Source organism: Lissotriton helveticus, chromosome 7 (genome assembly GCF_964261635.1).
Source record: "Lissotriton helveticus chromosome 7, aLisHel1.1, whole genome shotgun sequence".
NCBI lineage: Eukaryota > Metazoa > Chordata > Amphibia > Caudata > Salamandridae > Lissotriton > Lissotriton helveticus.
In genome coordinates, this window is record NC_136068.1 from 195,365,126 (window position 1) to 195,379,220 (window position 14,095).

The window sequence follows — 14,095 nt, forward strand, 5'->3', positions numbered from 1 at the left end:
CTCCTTTAGGCCACTGCTATTTTCCTGATGGGGGCTAAGGGGAGAGTTTTCCAGAAATTGACAGAGGAACTAATGCCTATTAGTGCTTTTTGGTGGTTACCTTCGTAAACGTCTTGTGGGGTGATATAAGCGCACACCTAGGTATTGTGTTGCTTGAGTATTGAACATATTGTCAATTCCTCCAGTACACACCTGTTGGGGGTAGATCGGCTGATAAGGGGTATATTGTGCATTTGGCCCAGTTGACTTTTAGACCCGCTACAGTCTCAAAGTGCGCCAATGTAGTAAAGATCAGGGTGAGGTCTGTGGTAATGTATTGGACATAGAGGAGCAGATCATCTGCATGCAGTGATACACTATGCATAGTTCCAACCAGGCGCGGTGCGTCCATTGGGGCGTAGGGGCGAAGCTCCACTAAGCCCCATGGACCCACCACGTCCTCACTAGAAGCCAAACACAATTATTTTTAAAAATCGCGCTATCTGCCAGCCGGGAACCGGGAGACACCCGACCTTCCCGGAGTGCGCAAGGGGGGGTGGGGGGGGAAGGATCGGGCTGCTGCAGCTGCGCAAGTGTATTTTGGGGCACAAACATGCCCGCGCATGCGCAGATCGTTTTCTTGTGAATTCCCCCTTAGAGAGAGGACTAGGGGGCGGGCCGCAGCCCCCGGGGTTACACAGGGCGACTGGGCGAGGAGTCATGGTGCCCCCCCAGCCAATCCTGGCGCAGGATTGGCTGGTCACTGCATAGCCCGGTTACATAACCCCTGACGGATAGCACGGCCGACTTTGGTGCTGGGAAACCAGGTTCGAGCCTCTTATCGAACCATAAAAATGTATACATGACTTACTTTGGTGTTAAATAAATAGATATTTTAAAAAACAAATAAAAATGATGTTCCGACTAAGGTGTGAAATTGGTGTCGAATAAATACATGTTTTTAAAAACAATTAATATTAATCATGTATCATTGGTACTGGAGTACAAGGTTCGAGACTGGTATTAAACACTGACAAGCTGTGTGCAAGTTATATGGTCATAACAATACATGAATGATGGATGCAGGATGGTGGATGCATGAATGGATGCAGGATGAATGATGGGTGGATGAATGGATGGGTGGATGCATGAATGAATGATGGATGCAGGATGGATGCAGGATGGGTGGATGGGTAGATGAATGAATGATGGATGCAGGATGGATGCAGGGTGGATGGATGGGTGCATGAATGAATGATGGATGCAGGATGGGTGGATGGATGGATGATGGATGAATGATGGGTGGATGAATGGATGGGTGGATGCATGAATAAATGATGGATGCAGGATGGATGCAGGATGGGTGGATGAATGAATGATGGATGCAGGATGGATGCAGGGTGGATGGATGGGTGCATGAATGCATGATGGATGGATGGATGGGTGGGTGGATGCAGGAATGGATGCAGGATGGATGATGGATGGGTGGGTGGATGGATGGATGCATGAATGAATGAATGATGGATGCTGGATGGGTGGATGGATGGGTGGATGAATGAATGATGGATGCAGGATGGATGGATGGGTGCATGAATGAATGATGGGTGCATGAATGAATGATGGATGCAGGATGGGTGGATGGATGGGTGGATGGGTGGACACATGAATGGATGCAGGATGAATGATGGGTGGATGAATGGATGGGTGGATGCATGAATGAATGATGGATGCAGGATGGGTGGATGAATGTATGATGGATGCAGGATGGATGCAGGGTGGATGGATGGGTGGATGAATGAATGATGGATGCAGGATGGATGGGTGCATGAATGAATGATGGGTGCATGAATGAATGATGGGTGCAGGATGGGTGGATGGATGGGTGGACACATGAATGGATGCAGGATGAATGATGGGTGGATGAATGGATGGGTGGATGCATGAATGAATGATGGATGCAGGATGGGTGGATGAATGAATGATGGATGCAGGGAGGATGGATGGGTGCATGAATGAATGATGGATGCAGGATGGATGGATGGGTGGATGCATGAATGGATGCAGGAATGGATGCAGGAATGGATGCAGGAATGGATGATGGATGGGTGGATGGATGGATGGGTGGGTGGATGGATGGATGGATGCATGAATGATGGATGGATGGATGGGTGGATGGGTGGATGAATGAATGATGGATGCAGGATGGATGGGTGGATGGATGCATGAATGATGTATGGATGGATGCAAGGTGGTTCGGGCTCGCTCGCTCGCTGCGCTCGCTGCGGTGCAATATGCAAATTAGTTTACGCCCCACCACTTTCAAATGTCACCAGCCGCCCCTGGTTCCAACTAACGGGATTCCCCACTGCTAGCCCTCTTTTTGGAGCCGGAATGCTAACGGCTTCATCGCTAGGGCAAATAATAGTGGGGAGAGCGGGCAGCCCTGCCATGTACCTCTCACCACTGGAAACTAGGGTGATACATGGCGTCCAAGCACGATCCTGGAGGTCGGTAGTGTATATGAGTTTAGTGTAGGCTCGTAAATGGGGCCCCACTCATATCTTGCGGAGAACCTCAAAGAGACATGGCCATTATAGGGTATCGAAGGCCTTCTCAAGATCCAGGACCAGGCACGTGGCATGGGGGAAACGGTCTTGAACCTGATCCTGCACGTGGAACAGTCCCCAAATGTTGTGAGAAATATTTCTCCCTGGTACAAATCCGCTTTGGTCCGGGTGTATTACTGTTGGGAGAATTGAGGAGTATCATTCTACTAGTATTTTGCCATCAATTTTATAGTCTGTGGACAGCAGGGATATGGGTTGGTATAAGCCCAGGAGGTAGGGGTCCCGGTCTGGTAAGGCTATTATTGATTCCTGCATAGCTTGTGGTAGTGCTCGCTCTTCCAGTGCTGCTTCATATAGTTCCACCAATCGGGGTACTAGCAGGGCTGAGAAAGTATAGAAGAATTCTAATGGTAGACCATCCAGACCTGGTGCTGTGTGTGTTGCCAGGGTTTGTATAGCTTGCGTCACTTCTGTTGTGGTGATGTGCTCATCTAGGGTGCTTTTATCAGTTGCCGCTATACATGGTAGGAGTGTGTGCATCTAAGAATCTTTCCAGTATCTCTGAGGTTACCGGGCTAGGGACAGGGCTGTGTAGTATTCACAAAACGCATTTCTTATGGATGCATGGGAGTGGACTGGTGTGCCGGCGATGGTATGCACTTCGGTAAAAAGTTGTGGGGTTGTGTACTGTTTCGCTAGCCATGCCAGCAGTGTGCCAGCTCTGTCTCCTTCCCTGTGTGCTCTGGCTGCATGTGCTCTAAAGTTATATCTTCAGAGGTCTGCGAGCACTTCCGTGTATGTAGTTTTGGCATACCTACCTGTGCTAGTATGGCTTCATTTCTATCTGCCGCCTCTGTCATTGTTGCTAGTTTTTGTTCCTCTTCTACTATACGCCGCTCTAGAATTATGAGCACTCCGGAGATGTGCTGAAAAGACGTTTGCCTTATCACCACTTTGAATGTGTCTCACTCTACGGCCCTGGTTGATGCTGTATTAGTATTTTCGCAGAAATAGTTTGGATGTGGGATTTCTGCTATTGTTTAAACACTTGATCTTCCAGGCATTTACGTGGCAGACACCAGGTGGGGACTGGTGGTAGGGGCGGTTACCATGCCAGGGTAAGCGTGTATGCGTCATGATCGGGTAGGACCCGACCCAGATACTCCGATTCCTGGACCATAGGGATGATGGGAGGGGAGCATAGGAAGCGGTCCAGACGGACCCTGAGGTCATGTGGTATAGAGTGAAACGAATATAGTCTAATATTGGGATATTTAGCGCTCTATGCATCCAATAGCGCCCATCCATGTGTTAAAGCGGTTTGTGCCCGGGAGGCTGGATGTGGGGGGTACGATCTGTCTATGAGGATGTTTTTTGTGTGCAATTATACTCTCCCCCAGTATCCAGGGCATCAATGTAAGTTGGGCCAGTGTGTGGGAAAGGGAGTCCCAGAATTTCCCCATCTCTGTGCATAGATACTTCTCAGCAGGATTGGTTGACCATCTAGGAGCCCCTGCAATAGGGCTTAACACTGTTCCACATCTATCGCTCTGGACAGTTCCCGGCACGGAATTCCTGGTCACAGCCAAATGAGTTTATTCCCCCCACAAACGCAGAGTATGTTGCTGCACAAAATGTACCTCACCAGCGTTTGCGCTGCTTGTCGAGCTCTCCTGCCACTAAGTTTGTTTCCTGCAGCATTGCAATCTGCGCATTCTGTCGTTATATGTAAGCGTATACTGCATATCTCTTGCGTACCATGTACATGCCTTGCACGTTAAGTGTGAGGATGGTAATATCGCCTCTTTGCTCCATGGTGAGTTGTGAGGGTCTCGATTTGGTTCGCCCGAGAAGGTGGGGAGCGGTATTGTAATATATATGTAGCAGGTTAGTTTAATTTCCTCATCTACATGCAGACATATCTTCAGTGTAGTGGTTGGTAGTCATCTAGGAGATTGAGGTCTGTAGCTAAAGTGCCAAAGCGTTCTTCCATTAAAATTCTGGAATGCTCAGTAGCTTCCAGGACCTCGTCCAGTTTCTCAGACATAGTCAGTTCAGTGAGAACCCTGTGTCCTCTTGTTGAGGTTTGGTACCTGCAGAGTTGTTTTGTGTTATGGCGGGCATCAGGGAGCTAGTGTGGGAGCGAAGTTTCCCCATTCCTCCCACAGTTAGTTGTGTTTCATAGCAGATCCACTAACTCACCGGCCCGGGCCTGAAATTTGGTGGTCCTTCATACTTTGGTTGGGCCCTAATAACTAAGGAGTGGGAAGTTTTCCTTCCCTTCTCTGCTGTCTTCCTGATCCAAGGTCGCACCTCAATGCAGGTGCAGGGCGGCCGTCTTCCCTATATTAATCTGGGTGTGTGTTGTTGTGAGTGATGTGCGGATCTCCTTTGTAGTGCCTGTCGTTTTCACATTGCAGCTAAAAATTGATAGGAGTGGGTGTATGTGTGTATCTTGCTTAATTGGTCTTCTAGGTGGTCACTGTGCGCGCCCCTGCTTGTAGCGATGGGTTATGCGGCGACTTCAGCTTGTTGGAGAGATCCATTTGAGTAGCCCATTCGCACGCTGTTTATGGGAGCCCCTCCGATTGGTTGTGTCTGTATTTTGGTACTCATGGGGCGGTGATCATGCTCTACGATAGGGAGCCACCGGTGACCTGGCAAGGCCGTTTGGGGGCCTCCTGCCTCCTGTGCATGTTGTCACTGGGGCTATAAGCTTTAGCAGTAACTGGGTGTGCATTGACACCCCCTCCTTCACTCACCAGTCTCTTCTTTTGCAGAGGTCGTCTTGGGTGGTTTGGGAGTCTTCCTCTCCCGTGTTCCCGGGCATTCCTCTCCCGTGTTCCACTGTGTTGCCTCGCAGCTCTGGCCGGGCCACACGTTTTAGTCTTGTTGCTCTCAGTAGGGGAGGGGCAGGATCGGTCGATCTGCACCACTTTCCTTCGGATGTTCCCACCACACACCGGAACACCTCGTTGACACCTTTTCGGGTTCACTACTGCTTCCACTGGAAGTGGTGTCATAGCTGCAGCGAGGCATGCCTGCTAGAGTGTTCACTCTCGCAGCTATTGGGCCTGCCTTCCCTTCGAGGATGCCGCCATATTGGATCCAAGCCTCTGTCAGCTTGGCCTCCACGACTTGTTGCCCAGTGTCTCTTGGGTGAGTGCTGGATGCTTAGGTGTCTTCGTTGGTGTTACCAGTCTTGGTGGGCTTGTTGAGGCTCCCCAAATACGGGATAATGGGTGAGGTCCGTGCCTGGTTACGGAGCCTCAGCCGGACACCTCCACCATCATAGGCTTGGCCACGTCCCCCTAGAGGAACAGGCAGGAGTTATTTGTTTTTTGGTTTTGTGTTTGTAAAATATTACAAATGCACAGCTAGTTGTGAAGGAGGGAGACAGCTGAGAGGTGCTGCAAATGCCATCATAAGGTGCCCGGTCAGAATAGAATGTGCCACATTGAAATTGGACACTGTGATTACTGTGTATTACACTGCGATTCATTGAGAACTGCTACGTGCTATTGATTTTGATACACTGAACTTGAAGTAAAAATTAAATATTTTAAGAGGTTGAGAGATTTCTTCAGAAGTGATTTTAGGGTACCTGTCCATGAGAGTGAGGAAGCTCCTCCTGAGGGTATGCCTGTTATTCGATAGCGATAAATGGCAGGCTCTACACATTCATTTGCTTAAACAATGGAACAAGATCACTAAATAGAAATGGTTCTTGCAATTCTCTCAAAATAGTAACTTACATTTGAATATAATAGAAAATTTGAGGCCAGTATTGGACTAAAAGGGCAGTTCGCAGTTGGATGGTGAGATGCCAAACAACAGGCATAGAGGAGAGAAATAATTGAGGGAGTTAGGAAGTACCCTGTTTTAAGGAGTAACACAATGGGGAAGAAGAAAGCACAAGAAGAAAAAGACAGAAGTCCCAAGCAATCATTGATAGTGATTCGAGCCAGTAGAGAAGGTGGAACTGGAGGGTGACAAAGTTCCTGTACCTAAGGCTTCTAGCACAAATCCCTCTGTTGTTGAATAGTTGTTACATGTGAGGGATAAAATTGCTAAAATAAGGATAGCTTTACAACTGCTAACCGAGAGGGTGAACAATTTAACCCCTTCGCCGCGGGGGTAATTCCCCCGCTGTGCTGGGGGGAGGGGGGGCGCGCACAGCGTCCCGGTGATCATGATGAGCTGAGCTCGTCACACAGCACGGTGGCGCTGTGCTCATGAGGAGCTGTGCTCCTCTTGACCATGCCCGTTTCCATAGAACGCTCAGCACAGCGGGGGAATTATACCCGCGTGTAAGCACCGTGCGGGTCATGACGAGCTCAGCTCGTCATGAGCACAGCGCAACCGTGCCTTGAGCACGGAAGAGGTTAACTGATGTGTTAGGCATTTCCAAAGAGAGGGGAGGTCCAGCCTAGCTCTCAAAGCCATCACAACCACAAGTAATCCTAGGATGAGTAGTTCGCGGATTAACTCTATAGAAGCACCTAGTGCCACTAGTCCACTAACTAACCAGAATATATTCAGCATTGTAAATGGCACTCATTCAAGGCACAACAGGATCATAAGGTAAGTGGGTATTCAGAACGGGAAAGTGGATGAAATCAATCATTTTAATCTACTACAAAGTCAATACAGGATTCCTGGTTGCCTGCTAGCTGATGCACGGAGGATAGTTCAGAAGTGCTGAGGTGTGCACTCACTGAAAAATAAAGGGGCAGACATCTGGTATCTCGGCATGTGGGACAGAGGGTCCAGCGCACACCAGGGCGTGGAGATCTTTCTGATAAATGTCCCCAAAACACCCACAGGACACAGAGAGAACTGTGAATCTTTGACTAATAAAGTCGTCCATTGGGTTTGTAAAGTATGTAACTGTCGGTCAGTAATCAGAACAACATTGTAGCAGTTAGACGTTATGGCGACATCCATAAAGGATTCGATTACATTGGTATAAGATTAACTAACAACAATATAAATGAAGGGTTAGTTACTCTGGAACTTAGAGTCCCCTCACATGATGTCACTAAAATACGTATCAAAGTTACCCCACCTGTAGACACCCATTAAGCGGTGAACTTAAGATCTGGTGCCCTTTACCCATATGTACCAGAGCAAGAACTGATGGGGGCATGTTGTCCACATCAGCCATAGATTGACTCTGCCAGCCATTGAATCAACCCACCAGCATCAATCATGATTTAATACAGCTCCCGCTAGAGAATGGGAATCTGCCCTTCAAAGAATTTGAAATGAAATGAGGTCAGAACAGCTGGTGGATAACTTCTTGAGTCACAAATGACCCCACAATTTGAACCATTCCTTGATAGGATTGTTCCATCAGAGGCCAAGTCTCTGTATATTCACTTCCAAATTGGCACATTACAACTAGTGAGAAGTGGGAAGCACAATAGGTAGAGGCAGAGGATTGCCCTTTTTGCTCCAATATCATTGAAACAGAGGTTAATTTTTTTACTGTTCTCTCAATGGTATAAAGTTCCAAGAGCAAGGTGGGCTTGCCCTCTTTGTCGAAACATGAGAATTAATCAATGCGCAGTACCTCTACACTTACTGAAAGCTGATACAATCAAAGTAATCATATTTGCCCTATCAAGATACCTAAAATTGTCCTGGGCTTTTTGTGCAGGTGCATTGAAGATTGGGATTTGAGGTGACACAATCAAATGTATATATTCTTAACCTATTTCTGTGTTTGACTAGTAATGTTATCTTTTCAACGGTTATCTTCCAATGTTTGCACTTTTTTAGAATCCAGACTATGCATTTATGCTACAATTTTAGAGATGTTGCTGTGTCTTATTTTCTTCTTTTTATCTGATGATTTTTTTCATTGATGATGCATGTGCTTTCATGGTCATTAATAACCAAAATAAAGTAAATCTTTGACTTTGACTCCGGCAATGAGGTTTTGAAGGAATTGCTGGCTTCCCGACCACCTCCAAATAATGTAGTTTAGGCATCAGGAGTTAACCAGCTATTGACAATAATTAGACTGCACGTACTAACCAGGTTCAAACTCAAACATGAGGAGTACCTCCTGCTGTCGCAGTCATGACAGCAGTAACGCCAGTTTTCACTACTGTCACTATAGCCATAGGTTAACCTGCAATTGTTTGAGTTCCAAGTACACAAGGAGGTGCTACTGCACCAAATACTTTTGTAGTGTTCTCAGTGCCTAATACACCAAATCTTACTTGGTTTCTAGAATTAGGAGTATGACCCAGGTCAAAAGTGACACAAAGTGGGAGTGGAACCACAGAGGAGATATGTAATAGTCCTGTAATGCAAGTCATTCCAAGGCCACTATAATGTTTGGTTAAATGTAGAATTTAACGAGTTCATCAAAGGAAACCTGGATGCGAGAAATGTAGATGGGTACCATGAGGAGGAACTTCTGTTCCAATGTAAAGAAGTTACCCAACACGCTATTGAAGTGTATGCCATTTTAGAGGGGGCCATTGCTGAGTTTAAGATTGATTTATCTAATAGTTAGAATCTGCAGAAGAATTTCAGGATGAACATAAAAGACGAAATGCTAAACAGCATGAGAACTCCTGGGTTGCAGTTACATTCAGGAGAGTTAGTGATGAGTATACATAAATAGAGTAATCTTAAGAAAAGCAAGGATAAGTGGGCTCAGAGTGAGAAGAGAAAGTAGTGTTGTGGTAAGATTTGAATACTTTTTTTGATATTGTGGTCCCTAGTGATCCATGGGCTGAATGCAAAGTTTCACTACAGTGGCTAAATGCAGAAACCCCAAGTGTGCCTCATGCCAAAGTTCCATCTCCTGAGGTGATGGTAAAATAAATAAGTAATACATTTCTGAAAGCTAAAGTTACAAAGAAAGAGAGTGATTGGTTGAAGATAAATTGTACCACACAAGAAGCTAAGGACTGAGTGCATGCCTACTAAGAATGTTAAATGCAGCTGTTCCATTATAACAGTGGTAAAATAAATAAGTAATACGTTTCTGAAAGCTAAAGTTACACAGAAAGAGATTGATTGGTTGAAGATAAATTGTACCACACAAGAAGCTAAGGACTGAGTGCATGCCTACTAAGAATGTTAAATGCAGCTGTTCCATTATAACAGTGGTGTTGAAAATTCCAACAGTAATTTTGTATTGCAGTTTGTTTTGGATTTTGTCCGGAGATTAGTTCCCATATTTAGCAGAATGTTATCTGATTGCAGAGTAAACCTTTGTATGAAATACTTCGTTATGAGAAATATTGCAGTGATGAATTAGAGATGAAACAGAAAAAGATTAGGAAAATGTTATGCTGGTGCAGACAAAGTTTGCAAGTCAAGGGTTCCAGAATGTCTTGTAAATAAGTAATGTAGGGTACAGTCTTGTTGATGGAGGAATGCAGGAAGGCATGCTTCAAGGTAGAGGACAGGTGTTACATAATGAGACAGGTTTTACGTAAGGTAGAGGTTGTTTCCTACCTATCTCTCTCAATCCTGGAATAGGTGCAGCGACGCTCAAGAGGTGTAACCTGTGTCACTATTGTAAGAAAATCGGCCATTGGAAAAGGGAGTGTTTGCTTAAACCCACCAAAATTTTAGATGATGGTCAAATGCAAAAAGTGAATTTAATGCCAGTGGAAAACATGTAAATGAAGAGATCACACGACCCTAGCATGTCGCAAGCCTTGACGATGCATCTGCCCCAAGTCCTAATGGTGCTCAAAGCATAGACAAAATTAGGTTTAGTGCTAACCCAGCACCTAGAGCTAATCCTAATTCCTTTAAAAATCATGGCAGCTTCAGGTCTAATTAATAATCAGTGCCTGAGAGAGGAGGAAGATTGTGTGCTTGGCACAGTCTTGGAGGTATACCGAAGTGGTCCATTTGTAGACGGTGAGTTGAATGGCAACCAAGTGTCATTTTTCATTGACACTACCAGTATCTGTTCTATGGACAGTGGAAGTTCCAAACCTACCTCTCTCAGGAAAACATGTACAAGTTGTAGGTGTTTCCAATAAACAGATTGCAAATCCTGTGTCTGCTAAAATTCCTGTAAAGATAGGTCCCTTTGAGTAGGGCCATGCTTTTGTAGAGTGTGATTCAAGTCCAAAAGTGATTTACTCTGCAAACTAAATTGTGTAATCTACTGTGCACCAGAGGGTGTTGAGCTTCTGACACGTGGTGTAGATGTAGACTTTAAACTGACCTGACAGGGAACAACAGTTGGTTTGTTTCCGATGATGTACCCCTTGATCTGAAAGATTCTGTTAAACCCTAAATCTGGGACTTCTGTGGTAATTATATTAGCTAATAAGAGGTAAAGAGGCAGTGTGAATAACAGTCAAACTTAATTCAGGGTATACCGATTTCCCCAGTACAATTCTCTCAGCGGAGACGGTGACTGAAATTAACCCAGGTTTTGAGACCATGCTAGAGCAAGGGATTTTGAAAGAGAGTTTGGGGAGCCCATGTAATCCTCCGATCTTGGGTGTGCAAAAACCTAACAGCAAGCATAGAAAAGTTCAAGATCTAAGAAAAATAGAAATGTGTTTCCCCATCTTGACCCATGGTACTGAATCCTGTTGTAATATTGTTTTAGATACACTGTAAAACTGAGTGGTTCACAGTGATTGATTTGTGTCGAGGATTCTTTTCCATCCGATTGCAAGAAGAGTTCCAGCTCCAAAATTGAATTCTGGCATGGTGCTGAGTTCCTGAAGGGTATATGGAAAGCACCTCAATCTTCAACCAGATCTTGAAAAAGAATCTGGAAGCCCTGAAGTTATATGCAATTCAGTCTTGGTTCAACACATTGATGGCCAGTAAGTTGTGTTGATGTCATGAGAAGCATGTAAGCAAGATGCTATTGCATTGCTGAATCATTTGGCCAAGAATGGACAAAAAACCATCCCCAAACAAGATGCAATACACCCAGTATTCAGGAAATCAAATTGAGAAAGGAGTAAGAACGGTGTGGCAAGAAAGAATATCGGCCATTCTGAAAATGAACCCTCCAACTTTGCAAAAAGAATTCAGGATGCTTTTCGGATTTGTGGGCTACCCAAAAATGTCTTCCTAGTGGTAAAGCATTTACAGAGGTTTAAATACAAAGATGTGTCTTATCCACAACCTTGGGACAACAAAAGCATGAACACATTCCTCGAGCTGTGAGAAAGTTTCTGTTATGCCCCGGGTTATAGGTATGCCATATTACAGTAAAGAGGTCAATCCGTATTTCAGTAAGATAGAAGGGTGCGCTTTCTCAGTGCGTACATAAATACATGGTGATTCAAAGAGTAACTTATTTCTCTTCCACTCTTGACCCAGTACCGCAGGGATGCCAGGTTGCCTAAAGGTGGTGGCAGCAGTTGGTGTCTGCATTCAGCAAAGTGAAGTTATTGTTATAGGATACCCTCTCACTGTAATTGTACTTCACTCTGTGGAGGTCCTTTTAACACGTACAAAGACACAGAATATGACTAATAGTCACCTCACAAGATATGAACAAATCATACTGGAAGCGGAAAATGTTTATTTGAAACGGTGTTCGTGCCTTAAACCTGATACACATTGTTACCATTGCCTGGATCTGAATTGAATGGGTGGAGAAGTTGACCATGACGGACTTTGATGTAACTGAGTTGTGCACCAAACCAAGGCCTGAGATCAGAGATGACCCTCTTGCTGAGCCACATTATGCATACTCTTGTTTAAGGGATGGTTTGAGAAATTTGAAAGCTGCTTATCCTGTTTGTACCTTAGAGTGTGTAGTGTAAGCTTCCTGGTCGTGTGAGGTACCTCTGCCCAGGTGGCGAACTGGTTGCTCTTATTAGAGCCTGCTGTGATTCAGACTAATTGAGAGTTATCATTTACACCGATAGTCAGTATGGTTTTGGTGTGGTCCACAACTTCAAGTAGTTGTGATCACTAAGAGGGTTTATGGCATATTCTGGATCAGGATCTAGAAATGGGAAGTATGTAATGCGTGCTTCGTGCACCACAAATGCCTCTCAAAATAGGTGGTGTGAAGTGCACAGAGCATAGGACTGGAAATTATTATGTTTCTGCCAGAAATTGGTATGCTGACTAAATTACCTGATATTGTACCGTTGGCTCCTGTGCCTTCAATGTGAAATACTCAGATGAATCTGAAAGTGTGAATACCATGAACATGTTAACCGTTGCTGATACGTAGGAGGAGGTTACAAAATTGCAGGTAGAGGCGCCAGAGAACGAGCAACAGTGGCAGGTCAGTGCTGGGTGTGTGAAGAATGAGGATGAGATTCGGGTTTCTGGAGATTGAAGGCCTGTTCTACCAAGCAATTTGTTGTCACCTATGGTACGACATTTTTATGGTCCAGCACATTTAATAAGGGATGCCATGATGCACTTTTTAAGTCAGAACTGGCTTAAACTACGCTTTAAGGTAAATGATTAGAACCTTTGCCATCAGGGCATGACTTGTCAACAGTTGAATATAGGAAGGAGGACAGAAGTGACATTAAGTCATATAGGGAGATGAGGAGGTCATCCAGTTAGATTTTATAAAGATGCCTTTGTCCAATGGGCTGTATTATGTTTTAGTTGTGATATGCATCTAAAACATAACAATAATGCAGAAATTGGACTTTCTGTAGCCAAACTGTTACTGCATGAGCTGATTCCTCATTCTGGATTCCTGGTTTCTCTTGAGTCAGGCCGTGAAACTCATTACAATAATGAGGGCCTGAAAATGCTGTGTGTAGCCTTACAGGTGGAACAGAGACTGCATTGTAGGTCTCAGCTAAAAGCATTTGGGATTGTCTAACATATGAATGGCACACTAAAATCTAATCTCGCCAAAGTGTGTGCGTCTACATGCCTTAAGTGACTGTATACCTTACCTCTAGTGTGGATGAGAAAATAGTCTTATCAAGTCTAACCCCTTACCCATTCCCCCTGCCTCACACCTCATAGAGCAGCATAGTTTTGATCTGAATGTTCTGCGTAGGGGTCCTTAAAAGGGAAATATACCTGTAGCGCCTTTTTCAACCTGTTACATGAGTATACTAGTTTAATGCAGGCTAAGGACTGTTATGTTTGTACCCATTTACCTATCTGTGTCAGGAAGGAATGACCTACCACCATATGCTCCTTACCTATGACATTTCATGTAATATAATATTTAATTTGCTGTATCATCAAGGTCATCTTGAATGCCCTTTTTCAATTTATGGTTTGGTTCTGTCTGAAGTGCCTATATATTAACATTTGAATCCTCATTCTAAGGCAAAGAGCATAAATACTGACTGGCATTTCTTCAGATCCAAAGTTACGCTTGGCACTGCTAGTGTCCATAGACACAATTTAACTAGTCTGTTAACTACGACTGAGACTTAGAAGAGTATCAACCAAATTGAAGCATGTTGGCAGAGAGAGGTGCATGGGAAAGCGATTTTCTGATGTGGGTAATTTGCTTAGCAATATTGTCAATGGATTTCTGGGTTCCGTATTGATTCCCATTTTTATTAATAGATGTCTGTGTGATTTGCCTATTTGCCATAGTG

At 44.7% G+C, this 14,095-nt stretch overlaps 1 protein-coding gene and 1 long non-coding RNA gene across 2 annotated transcripts in view; one reads left to right on the plus strand and one right to left on the minus strand.

The window, feature by feature from the left end:
- LOC144766700 (uncharacterized) overlaps window positions 1-14,095 on the plus strand; it is a 282,073-nt gene that overhangs the window by 266,326 nt on the left and 1,652 nt on the right. The window lies entirely within an intron of this gene.
- Window positions 1-14,095, minus strand: part of CCN5 (cellular communication network factor 5) — a 125,429-nt gene that overhangs the window by 40,248 nt on the left and 71,086 nt on the right. The gene's annotated exons all lie outside the window — the stretch shown is intronic.